The 20,532-nt window shown below is 38.8% G+C and overlaps 1 pseudogene; it reads right to left on the bottom strand.

Annotated features, from left to right (window-relative positions):
- Positions 1-18,759: 18,759 nt before the first annotated feature.
- On the bottom strand, positions 18,760-20,214 carry LOC117078904 (annotated as a pseudogene).
- Positions 20,215-20,532: the final 318 nt, after the last annotated feature.

The following is a 20,532-nucleotide window of genomic DNA, read 5'->3' as shown; positions in this document are numbered from 1 at the left end:
CAAGCCTTTATTACAAGGACTCTCAAACTTTCAGTACATCAGAATCACCTAGTCTGTTTTAAAAGTGCAGATTTGTTGATTCCACCCCAATACTGATACAGAAGTCTCTTGTGGAACACAGAAATTTCCATTAACAAGAGATTCTACTATAGATAATTCTAAAACTATAGTTTGAGAAGCACTATGTATGATGAATTCCCTTTCCATCCACATCTGCCCTGTTATTCTCTCTAAATATGTGTACATCTAGGCATATGGATGCTGTATTATGGTAATGTTCTATCTATATTTGGCATAGGAATACAGCCTTTATGAAGGTGCTGAATATCACCTGTGAGGTCATTCACCAAGGGGAGAGAATTGTATTTGTCAGTTTAAAGATCAGAATACCAGATTTGAGGAGTGGGAGGATCTTAATGTATAATCAACATAGGGGGAATCAATTTCTTTTTCATTCTCTTTCTCTCTGTCTCTCTCTCTCTCATATCACAGATGGTATTAGCTTGCTCAGGGGGAGAACTTTGGGTAGTATTTGGAATTTGACATCTTTTCAGCGATAACAAAATAGCACAGTAATGATACAGTAAAGAAGGAATCAAGGCAAAGTGTTGCAAGGTCCTGTCAGCTTTTCACAGCAAGGCAGCAGATGGAGTAGGTGGGCCTTATATAACTGAGCTGTGTATCCTTTTTGTCTTTTGCACTTCTTGTGTTTGCTTCTTTTTTTCTCTCTTAGTATTTAGAAAAATATTTTTTTCTTTGAAAACAATCCAATCTGTATCAGTTATGCTAAGTGGACAAAATGTGAAATAGTTTGTTAGATAAAAATGTTAAATTGAGGTTTGTTAGAATGTTACAGAGGAGTTCAATGACTTTTGTGAGGTCAGAGAGCTGGAAAGTGATAAAACTGGGAGTTCAACCCACCAACTTTGGCTCCAGAGTCTATGCACTTAACCACTTCCCTGAGTAAATTGCATTCACTGAGAGAAAAGTGAGAGTCAGGGAAATGTAGAGCTGGTACCTTATGCTCAGCTGTCCCCCTCCTCAACTTGGGACTCACTTTCTAGTACTAAACTTCTATCCATGTTTGACTTTACTATAGAAGATGGGTCAGCCAACTTAATCCTACTACAAAGATGGCTGAAGCAGCATTCCTCTCACAGCTGTCCCCAGGGCCAGAGCAGGCATGGATAGCATAGTTTAACACTGGTAGTATGTTTAGGGCATGCCAGGTTCTTCTGGTAGCCTCTGTAGAAAGTTTCGTATTCTCAGCTTTAGGACCAGATTGTCATCCATCCTTATGACAAATTTGTAGCAATTCTTAGATGATATGGGTTTAACCAAATTTATCACTATTGCATATGTGTTTTAGTCCCTCAAGTTTTTGCTACGGGTATTGCATATTGTTTTTCTATAGGATATACTTTGACTACAACTCTTCAAAGTTATTTTAATATGAAAACAGAGAAAAGTACATGAAAAAATGTTTTAAAATGTTTAAAATTTAATGGGGAGCAAAATACTAGTTATCTCATTCTAAGAATCTTATGCAAATAAATGTAATATCCAGGTTTTAAGGCCTGAGATTATTCTGTTGGTGGTGGTGGAGGAAGTGCAGGGCTGGGTGGTGGGGAGTCAAACAATGACACTCATCTTTGATCCTTTCCTCATTATGACCCAGTTGTCTTGAATCATAGACTCTATCAGAGAATTCCATCCATAACAGGCACTGACTTGATTCTGCCTTGTATCATATTTAGGTGAGTACATTTTTACTTCCCCATTAGACCATCAACTCCGTGAAATGGACTATGACTTTCAACTGAATTGTCTCCCATAATGTGTTCTCAAAAAATGCTCAGTTGAAAAAATATAAGGAAAACAAACGAACAAAAATCAGCTGTGTTAACTATACAAAATCAATTCTAGACCTATAAATCACCTTCATTTATAGCAATTGAGAAGACATTGAACTCTAATCATATCTGAGCATCTGGTCTCAGTAGGAGATATGGTCAGGCACCATATTGCTCTTTCCAAGGAGATCAGCACAACAAAATTTCCTGTTCTTTTCTTATAGAATAAATAGTTCTCCAGGTAGCTTTCTTTTTACCTTACTCAGACAGATACTATTCATATCTTATTGACAGTAGAGAGACTAAACGCAGTCTGAGCTGCTTAGCAAATTATTTGGAGATACCTGTCAGTGAAAATATGTTAGTCAGGTTTGTCTAGACAATGCTGTGGTAGCAGATTTCCCCTGCCCCATCTTGATGTCCAAACAAAACTAACATTTCTTTCTTTCTTTCTTTCTTTAAGTACCTTTCTAAGTCTGGTTGGCATGAGGAGCTCTGTTCCAGAGCCTCAGGGACACAGGCTGAGGGCATCTTATTTTCTCATGGTAGAATAAAGGAAATAGTGGATTTTCACTGCCTCAGCCAAGAAGTGGCTCATGCTCCTTTCACACACACTGAATGAGCCAGAACTAGTAGTATGATGCTGCCTACCATTATGGGGGCTGAAAAATGTAGGAGAGCAAAAGGAATATTTGATGAACTTTACTGTCTGCAGAGATAAGCCAAAAGCATATGAGAGTTTCAGTGGGTGGTGGTGAATTCTTGCATTAAGGTGGAGCCTCATGACAGAGGGTTGGATGGTAGTGACAGGTATGAACAGTTTTCAGAGAGATAGTTTTATTCTAGATCATTTTGAATTTTGTGCCAGTAAGAGTAGCAGAACTGCTTTTTGCCCTCCTTGTGAACTAAATTAGTCCAGTAAAATATCAAAACCCTGGAAGTTAGATTTGAAAAATATCCTACTGATTACCCAACCCAAACTCTTGTTTGATACACTGCTGCCCTGGAAAGAAAAAAAGATCCTTGCTAAATAGCTGTAAAATGGAGATAACAATAGTAACAATCAATTAGTGTGGTTTATGAGAATTCACTAAGATAATCGTTTGTAAAATGCTCAGAATGATGGTCTTATACATAGTAAGCACTATATAAATATTACCTATTTTACTTAAATTGTTCTTTAATCTTATAGTAGGCTGAATAATGTCCCTCAAAATATGTCCATGTCCTAATCATATGAATCTGTGAATATTTTACCTTACATGTCAAAAGTGACTTTGCAGATGTATTAAATATTCATTGTGAACTTTCTGTGTACCAAGAGCTGTTCTATTTGCTGAAGACAAAACAGTATGAAAATCAGGCAAACTGTTTATCCTCATGAAGATATTCTGGTAGGGGGATAGAAAATAAACAAAAAGTTGATCTGATAAGTGTGATGAAGAAAAAAACAACGAATTAAAGGGGAAGGCGTAGGGGGGTTGAGAGTTGCTAATGTTTCATTTAGTAAGATAGTGAAGTTCTTTGTATTAAGGTTACATTTGAATAGATACTTGGAAGAAGGGAGAGGACCGTGCACTGAGAGAATATTCCAGGCAGAGGTAGGAACATACTTGATATATTTGGGAATATCAAGGAGTTAAGTGAAATTATGTAGAAAAACAGCAGTAGGAGTTAAAGTTCAAAAAGTTATATTGCGTTCTGTATGCCAAAATGAAGACTTTGGATTTCACTCAGACTGATTTAGCAAGCTATTGTAAAAATTTTAACAAATGAGTGACACAATGTTACATGTGTTTTGAAAGGCTGACTCTGGTTGCACTGTAAAGAATAGGCAGTGGGGGTTCAAAGATGGAAGCAGGAATCTATGGGGCTATTACAATAGGCCAGGCTGAAGATAGGGGTGTGTAACTAGAGTGGTAGCAGTGTAAATGGAGGTGGCCAGATTATGAATGTTATTTGAAATACAGCCAATATTTGTCCATGGATTGGATATAGGGTGTGAGAAAAAGAGTGAAGTAAAGATAACTCTCAAGTTATTTGTGGCATCCATAATGGAAAGGTTGTAATTACCATTTAATGAGATTATGAAGAATATAGGAAGAACAGATTAAGAGGTAAAAATCTGGAGTTTGGTCTTGGATATGTTAAGTTTGAGGTTCACATTAAGGAAGAGATCTGATCTGCAAATAGAAATTCTAGAGTCATCAGCATATTAACATAACTACAGTGAAGAGCCTGGATATCATTTAAGGAGTGAGCATAGAGAAAAGAGGTAAGGTTTAAGTACTAAGCTCTAGGGCTTTCCAACACTTGAGGCAGAGCAATAAATGGCCAGCAAAGAAGACTAATGATGAGCAGCCAGGGGATAGGAGAAAAATAAAAAAGGGAGAGTGTGGTATCCAGGAATCCAAATAAATAAAATCTTTCGAGAAGGAATGAGTGGTTACTTCTATCAAATGTTGCTGAAAAGTCACATGAATTATCCATAGGATTTGGATTTGGCAAATAATTCAGCAAAGGTGGAGTTAAGTGGTATGCTATATAAAAATATCAGTAAAGTCAATTCAACAGGAAATATGAAGATAGAAATTGGGAAGCAAGATGGTGGAATAGGAGGTTTTCACTTGAGTATACCCCCTGCAGCAACAATAATTTGTCAGCCATCCACAGGAAAAAAAAAGTGTTTTTGTGGGACCTTTGGGATTGAGGTAGGAATTTGTGAAACCTGAGTGGAACCTAAGACTGGGAGGGACTGTTTTGGGAGAGCAGGCCTGTGCCCTACCTTCTCACTGATTACGGTCCCAGCTACAAACCTGGACACTGCCTCATCCCCTTTTGGATTCAGCATAAGCCCCATTTAGCCTTGATTCTGCCACCAGTACTATTTTCTAAGGGACACAGGAAGAGTCACATCCAACTTATCCCCAGAGAAAGACCTTCAGACTTTGCTCCCTCTCTCAACCATTGTCCAGGAGAGAGCCTGTCTTCTCAAGGTCCCAGAGAAAGACACGATGTCCATGCCAATGGAGGCAGGCCTGCAGTCCTTGGTCCTGTCTGTGCACCTTGAAACAGCCCCATGACTTAATTCCAGCGCTGCTTAGCTGCAATCCAGGGTCAGTATTGCCTTCCAAAGGACACTGATATGGTTTGGCTGTGTCCCAATCCAAATCTCACCTTGAATTGTAATAATTCCCACTTGTCAAGGGCCGGGCCAGGTGGAGATAATTGAATAATGCAGGTTGTTTCCCCCATACTGTTCTCGTGGTAGTTAATAAGTCTCATGAGATCTGATGGCTTTATAAATCGGAGTTCTTCTGCACAAGCTCTCTTGCCTGCCGCCATGTAAGATATGACTTTGCTCCTCATTTGCTTTCAGCCATGATTGTGAGGCCTCCCCAGTCATGTGGAACTGTGAGTTTATTAAACCTCTTTCCTTTATAAATTACCCAGTCTCAGGTATGTCTTTATTAGCAATGTGAGAACTGACTAATTCAGACATGCTCAGTGAACCAGTGAGAGCTTTCTAAAGGATGCAGTGGAAACCACGCTGGTTTATGCACCTGGTAACAGATTTCTTGTTTGTGGATCCAACTGCAGATCCATTGTAGGCCTTTGTTCCAGCACCAGCCCCACTGACCAATTTCCTAGAGGCAGTCCTGTCTTCCCAGGGACTACATAGGTTCATGCTCAATGAACCTCAAGTAAAAGGCCCACCAACCATAGACTTCACTACTGATCCAGCAGCATCCATGTGACCCAGCTCCAACCACACTTAACTGTGATACTAGAGGAAATCCCATTAGCCTGAGGGCCCAATAGGAGAAGGTCACTGCCTGCCAAAACCAGTTTGTAAAGACTGGAAGAGGTGTTTTCTCTTTCAAATGCACAGAAACCAACACAAGGCTACGTGCATGAATCATGGAGAATCAAATAAACATGACAACACCAAAGGGAACTATTAAATTACCAGTAACTGATCCCAAATAAATGAGAACATCTACAAATTTCCTGAAAAAAATTTGAAACAATCATCATACAGAAGCTTAATGGGAGGCAAGAGGACTGTGTTAGTCTATTCTCATGCTGCTAATAAAGAAATACCTGAGACTGGGTAATTTATAAAGAAAATAGGTTTAATTGACTCACAGTTCAGCATGGCTAGGGAAGGCTCAGGAAACTTACAATTATGGTGGAAGGGCAAGCAAACACATCTTTCTTCACAAAGCATCAGGACAGAGAAGAATGAGAGCAGAGCAAAGGGGGAAGCCCCTTATAAAACCATTAGATCTCACAAGAACTTACTATCACAAGAATAGCATGGCGAAAATCACCCCCATGGTTCAATTACCTCCCACTTGGACCCTCCCACCACACATGGGGATTATGGGAACTACAATTCAAGATGACATTCAGGTGGGGACACAGCCAAATCATATCATACCACCCTTGACCCCTCCCAAATTTCATGTCCTCACATTTCAAAACACAATCATGCCTTTCCAACAGTCTCCCAAGTCTTAGCTCATTTCAGCATTAGTTGAAAGTCCAAGTCCAAAGTCTCATCTGAGACAAGGCAAGTCTCTTTCAACTATGAGCTTGTAAAATCAAAAGCAAGTCAGTTACTTCCTAGATACAATGGAGGTCCAGGCATTGGATAAATACACCCATTCCAAATGGGAGAAATTGGCCAAAACAAAGGGCTACAGGTCCTAAGCCAGTTTGAAATCCAATGAGGCAGTAATTGAATCTTAAAGCTCCAAAATAATCTCCTGTGACTCCATGTCTCACATCTAGGTCATGCTGATGCAAGAGGTGGGCAGATCCACCCCTGTGGCATTGCAGGGTACAGCCCCCCTCCCAGATGCTTTCACGGGCTAGTGTTGAGTGCCTGTGGCTTTTCTAGGTTCATGGGGGCAAGCTGTAGGTGGATCTACCATTCTGGTGTCTAGAGGATGGTAGCCCTCTTCTCACAGCTCCAATAGGCAGTGCCCCAGTGGGGACTCTGTGTGGGGGCTCCAACCCCACATTTCCCTTCCATGTTGTCCTAGCAGAGGTGCTCCACGAGGGCTCCACTACTGCAGCAAACTTCTGCCTGGACATCCAGGCGTTTCCTTTCATCCTCTGAAATCTAGGCAGAGGTTCCCAAACATCAATTCTTAACTTCTGTGCACCCATAGGCTCAACACCATGTGGAAGCTGCCAAGGCTTAGGATTTACATTCTGAGAAAGCCACAGTCCGAACTGTACCTTGGCCTCTTTTAGCCACACTGAAACAGCTGGGATACAGGGCAGCAAGTCCCTAGGCTGCACATAGCAGGGGGTACTGGGCCTGACCCAGGAAACCATTTTTCCTCCTAGCGGGCCTGTGATCAAAGGGGCTGCCATGAAAGTCTCTAAAATGCCCTGGAGATACATTTTTTTCATTGTCTTGGTGATTAACATTCAGTTCCTTGTTATTTATGCAAATTTCTGCAGCTGGCTTGAATTTCTCCCCAGAAAATGGGTTCTTCTTTTCTATTGCATTGTCAGGCTGCAAAATTTTCAAACTTTCATGCTCTGCTTCCTCTTGAATGCTTTGCTGCTTAGAAATTTCTTCTGCCAAGTCTTGCTTTGGCTATGTGGGCTCATTTTTGGTTCCACATGAATTTTAGGATTTTTTTTCTAGTTCTGTGAATAATGGTGGTTGTATTTTAATGGGAATTGCATTAAATTTATAGATTGCTTTTGGCACTATGGTCATTTTTACAATATTGATTCTACCCATCCGTGAGCATGAGAAGTGTTTCCATTTTTTTGTGTGTGTTGTGTATGATTTCTTTCAGCAGTGTTTTGTAGTTTTCCTTGTAGAGGTCTTTCATCTCCTTGGTTAGGTATATTCTTAAATATTTTATTTTTTTGCAGCTATTGTAAAAGGGGTTGAGTTCTTGATTTGATTCTTACCGTGGTCGCTGTTGGTGTATAGAAGAGCTACTGATTTGTGTACATTAATATTGTATCCGGAAACTTTGCTGAGTTCTTTTTCAGTTCTAGGAGCTTTCTGGAGGAGTCTTCAGGGTTTTCTAGGTGAATCATATCATCACCAAACAGCGACAGTTTGACTTCCTCTTTACCAATTTGGATGCCCCTTATTTCTTTCTCCAGTCTGATTGCTGTGGCTAAGATTTCCTAACACTATGTTGAATAGAAGTGGTGGGAGTGGACAAACTTGTCTTGCTGCAGTTCTCAGAGGGAATGCTTTCAACTTTTCCCCATTCAGTATTATGTTGGCTGTGGGTTTGTCACAGATGGCTTTTATTACACTGAAATCTGGAGGTATCACATTATCTGACTTCACACTATACTATAAGGTCATAGTGACCAAAACAGCATGGTACTGGTATAAAAATAGGCACATACCAATGAAACAGAATAGAGAACCCAGAAATAAACCCAAATACTTAAGCCAACTGATCTTCGACAAAGCAAACAAAAAGATAAAGTGGGGAATGGACACCCTATTCAACAAATGGTACTGGGATAATTGGCAAGCCACATGTAGGGGAATGAAACTGGATCCTCATCTCTCACTTTATATAGAAATCAACTCAAGATGGATCATGGTCTTCAATCTAAGACCTGAAAGTTTAAAAATCCTAGAAGATAACAACAGAAAAATCCTTCTAGTCATTGGCTTTGTCAAGGATTTCATGACCAAGAACCCAAAAGCAAATGCAATAAAAACAAAGATAAATAGCTGGGACTTAATTAAACTAAAGAGCTTTTGCATGGCAAAAGGAACAGTCAGCAGAGTAAACAGACAATCCACAGAGTGGGAGAAAATCTTCACAATCTGTACATCTGACAAAGGACTAATATCCAGAATCTACAAGGAACTCAAAAAAATAGCAAGAAAAAAACAATGCCATCAAAAAGTGGTCTAAGGACATGAATAGACAATTCTCAAAAGAAAATATACAAATAGCCAGTAAACATATGAAAAAATGCTCAACATCACTAATGATCAGGGAAATGTAGATGAAAACAACAATGTGATACCACCTTACTCCTGCAAGAATGGCCATAATACAAAATCGAAAAAAAAATGATAGATGTTGGCATGGATGCAGTGGACAGGGAACACTTCTACGTTGCTGATAGGAATGTAAAGTACTATGACCACTATGGAAAACAGTGTGGAGATTCCTTAGAGAACTAAAAGTAGAACTACTATTTAATCTGGCAATTCCGCTACTGGGTATCTACCTAGAGGAAAAGAAGTCATGATACAAAAAAGATACTTGCACATGCATGTTTATAGCAGCACAATTCACAATTGCAAAAATGAGGAACCAACCCAAATGTCCGTCAATCAACTAGTGTATAAAGAAACTGTGGTATATATATATGATGGAATGCTACTCAGCCCTAAAAAGGAATGACTTAATGGCATTCACAGCAACCTGGATGGGATTTGAGACTATTATCCTAAGTGAAGTAACTCAGGAATGGAAAACCAAGCATCATATGTTCTCACTCATAAGTGGGAGCCAAGCTATGAGAAAGCAAGGGCATAAGAATGACCCAATAGACTTTGGGAACTCAGGGAGAAAGGTGGGAAGGGGGTGAGGAATAAACTACTACAAAGCAGGTTCAGTGTATACTGCTCGGGTGATGCGTGCACCAAAATTTCACAAATCACCACTAAAGAACTCACTTGTGTAACCAAATACCACCTATTCCCTGCAAACATACCTTAAATCATCTCTCTCAAGTTTAAAGCTCCACAGATCTCTAGGGCAGGGGCAAAATGCCACCAGTTTGCTAAAGCATAACAAGAGTCACCTTTGCTCCAGGTCTCAACAAGTTCCTCACCTCCATCTGAGACCACTTCAGCCTGGACTTCATTGTCCATACCCACTATCAGCATTTTGGTCAAAGCTATTCAACAAGTCACTAGGAAGTTCCAAACTTTCCCACATCTTCCTGTCTTCTGAGCCCTCCATGTCTCTAGGAAGTTCCAAACTTTCCCACATTTTCCTGTCTTCTTCTGAGCCCTCGAAACTGTTCCAACCTCTGCCTGTTACCAGTTCCAAAGTCACTTCCACATTTTCGGGTATCCTTATAGCAGTAAGCCACTCTAGCAGTATCAATCTACTGTATTAGTTCGTTCTCATGCTGCTAATAAAGACATGAGGGAGACCGGATAATTTAAAAGAAAAGAGGTTAAATTGACTCGCTGTTCAGCATGGCTGGGAGGCCTCAGGAAACTTACAATTATTGTAGAAGGAGAAGCAAACACATCCTTTTTTTAAAAAGATGCCCAGAAGGAGAAGAATGAGAGCTGAGTGAAGGGAGAAGCCCCTTATAAAACCATCAGACCTCGTGAGAACTTAGTCAATATCACAAGAATAGCCTGGGGAAACCGCCCCCATGTTTCTATTACCTTCCACCAGGTCTCTCCCACTACACGTGGGGATTATGGGAACTACAATTCAATATGAGATTTGGGTGGGGACACGGCCAAACCATATCAAGAACACAGATAGAACACTAAATGAAATGAGGACAATACATGAGCAAAATAAGAAGTTTAATAAAGAAACAAAAACCATAAAATATAACCAAACAGCTGAAGAATGTGACAGAAAAGACAAATTCAAGACAGAGCTTCAAAAGCAGACTTGATCATATGATTTACTAATTCCACTACTGGGTATATACCCAAAGGAAATGAAACAAGTATCTTGAAGGAATATCTGCACCCCATGTCCATTTCAGCATTATTTACAATACGTAAGATATAGAGGCAATCTCTGGCCATCAACAGATGAATGGATAAAGAAAATGTTGCACATATAGACAATGGAGTGCTATTAAGCCATAAAAAATAATCCTGACATTTGTGACAATGTGGATGAACCTGGAGGACATTATACTAAGCAAAACTAGTCAGACAAAGAAATACTTATATGTAGAATCTAAAACAGTCAAAGAAGACAGTAGAACACCGGTTGCCAGGGGCTGTGGAGTTGGAGAAGTAGGGAGATTTTGGTCAAAACTTTAACTTACAAGATTAATAAGTTCTGGGAATATGATATACAGAATGGTGAATATAGTTAATAATAAGTATACTTAAAATTTGTTAAAGCAGTAGATCTTAAGCATTCATATCTCCTAATAAAGTAAAAAACCAGGAACTATGTGAGCTAATGAATGTGCTAACTAGCTTGTTATAATAATTTCACGATATATACTATATGCATTCATTATATATTATATACACACTTTAACTGTATACAACTTGAATTTTCTAATCATACCTCAATGAAACTTGGAAAATATAAAAAATCGGGGATAGGAAGTGGGTTTAGATTACTTTTTAAAAGAGTGTTGCTGTAAAGGCAGCAAATAAATGAGATTGTAGCTGAGAGAAGACATGGGTTTAAGATAAAGGTTTCAAAAATGAGATGTATCACAGAATGCTGATGAGGATTCTCCAGTAAAAAGAAATAGTGATTCACGAGAAAGAGTAGAATTTCTATAGTGTTATCCTTAAAAGGACAGAGAAGTTGACACACAGTTCACAAGTGGAGGGGTAAGAGCAAGGACAGTTTATCCATAGTCACTAAAAAGAAGGCATAATATGTATGCATGATGCTGGTGGGGAAGGAGATGTGGGAAGCATATAGACATTCTCTTCTGATGGCCTAGATTTTCTTAGTGAAATAGAAAGCAAGGATATCAACTGAGAGGGAGGGTGGGAAGGAGGTGAGGCGATTTCAGTAAAGAGTAGGTGGGAAATGGTCTTCTTGGGGAGTGGGAAAATAGATGGAAAGGACATGTGGTGGGATTGTTGAACAGCACCAAAGATCAGCTTGAATTTGGACAGGCCAGGTTGATTATGTATTTTTGGTCCAGTTACATTCACATATTCAGCTGCTCAGTCAGGCAAAGCTTAAGAGTAGGCATTGAATTAGATTTAACCAGAATTTTGTTTTGCTAATTTAGTATGATAAAGGGAGATAGAGACAAGGAAGTTTATTGTGTTGTGTGCACAAGGAAGTGATTAGAATGATGGACCATGCCATGGACTTTAAGTTGGACATGGAGAAATGTGATGGCATGAGTGAGGGAAGGGGAAAGTTGATAGAATAAATGAACTGTAAGATTTATCTTAGTATTCAATCAGCTGAATGCTTGTGTCATCCTTGGATATTGAGAAAATGCTCCTAAACCCCATTCAGCAGCAGGCAAAATTTGAGTTAAATATGCATAGATGCATAGTGGAGTAGATTCATATCCTGTTTGCAGGTAATGTGGAGTTGTACAAAGTGGGACAAGTGTGAATAGCTGAGGGCTCTAGTCCTGGTTCTTCAGTACCTTGTTGCCTGTCTCTGAGCAAGTCATTTCTCTTTTGGGAGTCTCAGTTTATTCATTATTTGAAATGCAGAACATGATCTTTGGTTCATTTATATTAATTGCAGGGAGGAATCAAGTGAGATAATAAATGCAAAGGCATTTGGCAAAATGGAAAGTATTATAAAAGCTACTATTTCTTTGTCACAGTAGTAATGATGACAGCAATGATAATGAAACCATTATTGTGTGTTTTTTACATTTCAGGGATTGTTTTAATTACTTTAAATGTATCATCTCATAATTCTTATGAGAGCATATTCTCTGCTTGCTATTATTTATTTCCATTTACAAATACATAAACTGAAGGCTAGAAGGTTAAATAACTTTTTAAGGTCAAAAAACTATTTCTGAGTATGTGGTTTATCCACAGACCTGTCTGTCTTCAAAGCTGATGTCTTTTTGGTCAGCATTTTGTTTGTAAAAATTAAGATATCTGAATACATATCATTTATTGTACTTTTATATTTATTATCTCATATGATTTCCCCCTCACCAGCTATTATAGATTTCACATGATCTAAAATTTGTCTATAGTCATCTATTTGAGCCTGTCTAATCTAAATTCTGCCACTTCAGCCTTGTGTAATTATCCAAAGCTCCTTTGCTAGGCAGATAGGGTAGGGAGCTAAATATTATACTTTAATCACAGACTGAGCTGGTGGAAGCTGGTATTTAGTTTAATGAATCCTAATTTACCGTTTCTATGGCTTGCCCCCCAGGACATTTATTTGAGTACATGGCAGGTCTTTGTAACCTCAGCGCTAAGAGACTATGGGCATTTTTTTTCCTGTGTGATTCAGAGGTTTTTGAATGATCTCTTTAGCCTCCTGCCCTGTGAAGATTCAGAATTTGGCAAATCTTTTGAGGGAGAGACCAGCTGTGCATTTAGCATCCTTCAAGACTCCAATTTTGTCATTACCGTCTGCCAAAAGTTCTGCCAAGCACCAAGTGTGGATTCTTATCTTTCAGCAGGTTCCAGATCTGCAAAAGGTTGTTGGAAGATATGGGTGTTAATTTACTACTCCCTCTGATGCTTTCATTTGTTACTTGTTCTTAGTCCTGCCAATCCTGTACCCCCAACCTTTGCCTCCTAATCACCTAGAGACTGTGGAAATAATTCTATTTTGCTTTAAGTTTTGGCTTAAGCTCTTTATCTTCCTCTTCAGTTTAGCTTTAGAGTTTAGCAAATATCTTGAAGGAGAAATAAATTGTCTATTTGAGGCCTGTCTAATCTAAATTTTTTCACTTCAGCTCTGTGTAGCTGTCAAAAAGTCCACCAGCAGCAGCTCTCCACCTAGACCTAGCTCAAATTCTCAAATTCAGATCCATGTTCAGAATCAGGACATATTCTCAGAGACAGCTGTGGAGCTTCAGTTTACCTCCGAAAGACTGTCCTCATTCTGGAATTGTATTCCCTCTAGTCTTGCTTACTTCTACAGTTATTAGGTGTCTATAAATATATATATTTTTGAAATCCATCTTTTTTCTAATTGTTTTCAGTGGAAATATTGACCTGCCATGAATTATTCCATTTTACTAAGAACTAGAAGTCAAATCCTGTAAGTTTTAATAAATAGTAAGTTTACTAAATAGTATTTTTACTGTTATTCAGTTTATAATATTTTCAATTTTCCTTGGATTATTTACAAGCATATTGCTTAACTTCTGAACAATGGGACTTTTCTAGTTACTTTTTCATTATTGTTTCCTAATGTGATTATATTATAGCTAAATAATTATTTTATGGTTTTGTTCATTTGAAATATGTAGATAATTGTATTATGGCCCAGCAAAATGGACAGTTCTCTATATGTTGTGTGGGTATTTGGAGAATATGTATTCTATAGTTACTTGGTTTAATGTTCTTTTGCATATTCTTTGTCTTTGCTAACTTGTTTGTGTTTATTCCATCATGTACTGATAAAAGTGTGTTAAATTTTACCATGTTTCTGGGTTTTTCTTTTTCTCCTTTTACTACTGTCAATATTTTCCTTAAATATTTTGAGAACATGTTATTAAGTACATAAATTTAGAATAGTTAATATTTCCTCATAAATTTAATTCTTAATTTTTACTATTGTCATTTTTTTCCCCTCTGGTAATTCTTTTTGCTTTAAAGTCTCGCTTATCTGATGTTGTCATAGCTATACCAGCCACGTGTTGGTTAGAGTTTGCATGCTCTTTTCCCATTCATTTACTTTCACTCTTTTCCTTTTATGTTTTGAAGTTGTGTTCTATAAATAGCATATAGTTGAGACTTGGTAGGATCCAGTTGGACAATATTTAGTTAATTGGAGCATTATTCTATGTATAGTTACTATAATTACAAATACATTTGCATTGAAATTTTTCAGCTTATTAAGCGATTTCTATTTTTTCCACCTGCCTATATTCTTATTTTCTCTTGCTTGCCTTATTTTAGAATGAATATAGATTGAGTATATTCAAGCATTCTAAAATATACATATATACTCTATTAGCTTGAAGGCTTTATACCTTTTGCTATTATTTTAGTGTTTACTATAAAAATACAAATTCATTAACTCATAAGAGTTTAATATAAATGGACACTTTTACTTGCTTCATGAATGCTTTATCTATGATCTATCATTTATTTTTGTCATACATTCTTGTATTCCAGCAAGACATTATTGTTTATATTATCAGTACACTTTAATATTATTACCATTTTTGTTGCTTTTCATTTTTTTGTTGTTGTTACATTTCCAAGCTTCCATATGGGATTACTTTTCTTCTGCCTGAAGAACCTGCTTACAATTTCCTTTAGAATATATTATGGACTGAATGCTTGTGTCCTCTCAAAATTCATATGCTGAAGCCCTAACCCCCAATGTCACTGTATTTGGAGATAGGGTCTGTGAGGAGGTGATAAAGGTTAAGTGAAATTGTAATGGTAGGACCCTCATTTGAAAAGGCTGGTGCCCCTGTAAAAAGAGGAAGAGACACCAAAGTGTGCTTGCTCTCTCTCTCTCTCTCTCTTTCTCTCTCTCTCTCTCCTCCTCCTCTCTCCTCTCTGTCTCTCTCTGCCATGTAAGGACACAGCCAGAAGGCAGCAATCTGCAAGCCAATTTAATATTGCAAAAACTCACCTCATGCTCCCTTCCAGTCACTAGTCCCTTTCAGTCACTAGTCCCTTTCCATGGGTAGCCATTGTCTTGATTTTTAAATAGAATACTTGTACATGTTTTTAAATTTTATATAAATGGAATTATATAGTATGTTCTTTATTGCATCTATGTTCTTGCACTCCACATTATGTTTGTGGTATTTATTAATGTTTAGAGTTGTAGATCATTGGTTCTCAAACTTTAACATACATCAGAATTACCAAGAGGGCTTGTTAAAGCATGAATTGCTGGGTCACAGCCCAGAGTTTTGATTCAGTATGTCTGGGGTGGAGCCTGGGAGTCCTGTTTTCAGGTGCTGTTAATGCTGCTGATCCAGGGGCCATACTTTGAGATCACTGTTGTAAATCATTCACTCTCACTGGTTTATAGCAAAGATCAGCAAATTTTTTCTTAAAGGGCCAGATAGCAAATTGCACAATCCCTGTAGGTCAAGAGGCAAAATTGATGACTTTATGTAAGTAGTTGTGTAACTGTTAAGAATGTAGCCATTTAAAAATGTAACAAACATTCTTCACTCAGGGGCTGTAAGAAAATAAGGGACTGGTCACATTTTTCATTTTTCCTGTGGGCTGTAGTTTATTGACTGATGATGCATAGTACTCCATTATGTCATGGTATTACAATTTGTTTATCCTTTAAACTGTTGATGGGGATTTGGGTAGTGTCCAGGTTTTAGCTTTTACATATTAACAATGTTATGAGAATCCTCAAACATGTCTTTTGGTGAACACATGTAGGGATTTCTGTTGGGTACATACCCCAGAGTAGAAGTGCTGTGTAATAAGGGTATGCATGTCTTCAACTTTAGGAGAAACTGCCAGTTTTCTAAACCAGTTGTATCAATTTACACTCCCACCAATAATATGTGAGAATTATTGTTGCTGCATGTCAGTGGTGTTCTGGAGCTGGGTCATACTGGCTTTCAAGGACCAATTGTGGGCATCTCTTCTCAATTCTGCATTCAGTGATCTCAGGATGGCTGCCTGAAATTGGCTATGGTGTATTTACAGTATGGAGACTGGAAAAAAGCCATAAATCAGGGATCTTATATATTCATTTCTAAGAGATTCAGTTGTTAAACATTTACCAGGATATCACATCTAGACATTTTTTGTCAACATTTGGTATTTAATACTTTTTGTCTACATTGTAGCTATTCAGGTGGTGGTATAGTACTATCCCTTTGTGGTTTTAATTTGCTTCTTTGCATCTCTGATGAGAATGAAGTTAAACAGCTTTTCAAATATTTGTTGGATATTTTAATATCCTTTTTCATTATGTTCATTTGTCTGTTTTTTAGATAGGTTGTCTTTTTATCTATCTATCTATATATGTATATATGTTTATATTTTCATGGTAGAAGTTCTCTGCCAGATATATGTATTTCTAATGTCATCTCCTATCCTGTGGATTGCCTTTTCATTTTTTGTTGGTGTTTTTGATGAGCAAATCTTAATTTTAGTATGGTCTAAGTTACCATTTATTTCTTTAACGGTTAGTGTTTTTTGTGTCCTATTTTTTTTTTTTTAATTTTGCCTATACCAAAGTCACAAAGAGGTTATCCTTAAAGATATTTTCTATAAAATATTTGTTTTACTTCTAACATAAAATTTTTCAACTAATTTGCAATTCATATGGTGTGACTTTGTGATATAATTGCAGTTTTTTCATATAAATGTGCATTTAATATAGCACTATTTATTTGAAAGACTACACTTTCACCTCTGAACTGCAATATCACCTTTATGAAAAAAAATTGGGTGGTAATATTTGCCTGAACTCTTTATTTTATTCTATTATATGTATAACCATTCCAGTTAGTATATCCTTGCACTAATACCACAGTTCTTATTTACAGGTCCTTCAGATGTGTTCTTTTTTTTTTCAAGATTACCTCTATTTTAGCTTTTTGCTTTTCTACATGGATTTTAGAATCAGCTTGTCAGTTTCCACAAAAATCTCTGCTCTTATCTTGATTGAGACTTGAGGTAGATCGAAGATGTCCACAAAGTCTTTAACACTTCCCACAGAGGACTATGATAATGGCTTCTTGTTTTATTGATCCTTTTGTAATTATGAAATAACTTTCTTTTTCTCTAGTATTGCTTCTTGATTTCCTGATTACAGTTTCATTATCTATCTTTTTGGTTCATGACTTCTGTTTCAGTCCTTTTATATTAAACTTTTGGCATATTAATATTTAAATTATATTTCTTGTAACTAGCATATATTTGGGTTTAAAAATCCATTCTGACCATCTTAATATTTTACTTGTAAATATTTGACTTATTTTTATTAAAGTTAATTACTGATATATAATTTGATTTAGAATATATTTGCTGCTAAATCATCAAGTTTCTATTTGAATCACTTGTTTCATATTCCGTTTTATTTCCATTCTTGCCTTCTTTTAGTGTAGTCAATGTGTCTATTTAGAATGTTTTTTTCTATTAATTTGTCAGTTATATCTTCTTCTGCTATTTTAGTAGCTACCTTAGAAATTACAGCAGGAATTTTTGACTTATTATAGTCAAGTACGAGCTATTTGTACTATGTCTCTGATGCTACTAGAAACTGTAAACAGTACTTACCCCTTTTTTCACCCTCCTGCATTATTTTTGTCATGTATTTTCACTTCACATTTCATTTTGCACATAATTTAGACTGTACAAAATATTCTAATTACTGTTTTATGCAATCTAAATATATATTTACTTTTACCCATGTATTTATTCTCTCTGGCGTTCTTCATGCCCTTTTGCATTTTCATGTTTCCATCTAGCATAATTTTCCTTTTGACTGAAGAATTTTCTTTGTTTCTGTCTTGCTTTCTTTCAGTGTTGGTCTGCTGGTGAGGAATTCCTTTAATATTTGTTCATATGAAAGCCTCTTTATGTCACCCACATTGTTGAATAATATTTTCTTTGGGTGTAGAATTCTATGTTGGTAGTTCTGTGTGCTTATTTTTATTTTAGCACTTAAAAAATGTTGTAACATTACCTTTTGACTGACATTGTTTCTTTTGGGAAATCTGCTTTCCATTTTCCAGTTGTTCTTGTAAATGTAGTGTCTTTTATTCCTCTGGTTGCTTTAAAGATTCTGTATCTTTTTTTTTTTTTTTGGCAGAGCTAGCTGAGGTTTTATTTTGGACAAAAAAAAGCAATTGAATTGTTTTGTAGCTGGAGGCATGGGTAAGGGGGGTCCTCAGGCAGTAAATTCCCCCACAGGTGGGCTGAGGGCTAGGGCTGAGCCTCAGGTGTGTCTTCTGCTCCCTGTGCTTCTCTGCACAGCGGCCTCCCTCCCGGGCTCTGGGCAAGTCGCAGGAGGGGCAGGCGGGGAGGGGTTGCCGCAGCTGTTCACTTGGGCAGCACGTCAGAGGACGCGGACACCAGCTTCCATCGCGGGTCTAGATCTTCTTCACAACCAGGGCCCTAGTGGAGCTGGTGCAGCTGAAGGAGCTGGAGCCCGCGTCAGAGCCAGAGGCCAGAGCCCAGGTCGTAGCTGAGCCCAGGGTTTGTGAGGCCCCCCATAGGTCGAGCTCAGACCACCTGCAAAACCGCTGGTGGTCTTCATATGGATAGTCATGTTCTGCATCCCAGACTCTAGCTGGCTCTCCTCGCCCTCCAGCAGCCTCCTGTAGGTGACATCTCAATGTCCAGGGCCAGCTTGACGTTCATCAGCTCCTGGTACTCACGCAACTGCCTCGCCATGTCCTGCTTGACCCGCTGCGGGGTGGCCTCCAGCTCGGAGGCATCCCTTGACGTTGGCATCCTTAACGTTCAGCTCCCCACGTTCCTCTGCATCTGCGATGGCGGCCTCCACAGGGAAGCCCTCTGGCCTTTGAGGCCCTCAATCTCAGCCTGAAGCCGGCTGATGTTCTGGTTCATCTCGGAGATCTCAGTCTTTGTGCGCCGCAGGTCATCCCCGGGCTTCCCAGCCAGGCTTTGCAGCTCCTCATACTTGACCTGGTACATGCTCTCAGCCTCAGCCAGGCTGCGGTTGGCGATCTCCTCGTACTGCGCCTTGACCTCAGCGATGATGCTTTCCATGTCCAGGGAGCGGCTGTTGTCCATGGACAGCACCACAGACGTATCCGAGATCTGGGAATGCAGCTCCTGGATCTCCTCTTCATACAGCTGCCTGAGGAAGTTGATCTTGTCAGTCAGCCCCTCCAGGCGAGACTCCAGCTCTACCTTGTTCATGTAAGCTTCATCCACATATTTCTTGATGAGGACAAATTCATTCGCCATCTCTGTATGCTTATTGATCTCATCCTCATTCTCGTTCTTGAAGTCCTCCACCAGCCCCTGAATGTTGCCAAGCTCCGTCTCCAGCTTCAGCTTCTCCTGGCCCAGAGTCTCCAGCTGCTGCCTAAGGTTGTTGATGTAGCTCTCGAACAGGTTGTCCATGTTTCTCTGAGCCATCTCCTGCTGCTGCAGGAGGCTCCACTTGGTCTCCAGCATCTTGTTCTGGTGCTGCAGGAACCATACCTTGTCGATGAAGGAGACAAACTTGCTGAGGGTCTTGATCTGCTCCTTCTCCTGGATGTGCATGGCCTGGATGTTGGGGTCCACCTCCAGGTCAAGGGGGCTCAGCAGGCTCTGGTTGACCATGATGGCGGTGATGCCTCCCATGCCGCTGGCCCCAGCATAGCCTCTGCCCAGGCCACCCCAGAAGCTGCTGCTGCCCACTCGGGAGAAGCTGGAGAAGCTGATGCGGGCACCGGGCCCACTCGTGTAGCAGCAGCTGCTGAAGGCCCGGGGGCCAGAGGTGGACACCTTGTATGACTTCTGGATCACCCTGATGGACATGTTGGAGGCAGGAGTGGAGGCAGGTGGGCTGAACCAGGCAGAGATTCCAGAAGGAGCAGAGAAGCTGCTTCTTGGTCTCTTTGTTTTTTTAACAACTTGACTATGATATGCCTAGGTGTGATTTTCTTTTTGCTTATCCTGTTTATGATTCACTGAGGTTTTTGATTCTGTGGGTGTATATCTTTTATTAATTTTGTAAACATTTTGAATATTATTTCTTTGGGTATTGCTTCTGCCCTATTCTTTCTCTTCTCCCATTCCGTATTTGTTAGTTTTTTTTTTTTTTTTACTGTGTCCTACATATCTCTTATGCTCTTT

The sequence above is a fragment of the Trachypithecus francoisi genome, unplaced genomic scaffold (assembly GCF_009764315.1).
Source record: "Trachypithecus francoisi isolate TF-2019V2 unplaced genomic scaffold, Tfra_2.0 Contig00221, whole genome shotgun sequence".
Taxonomy (NCBI): Eukaryota; Metazoa; Chordata; class Mammalia; order Primates; family Cercopithecidae; genus Trachypithecus; species Trachypithecus francoisi.
Note: the sequence above shows the minus strand (reverse complement) of the source record. Positions and strands in the feature narration are given on the sequence as shown.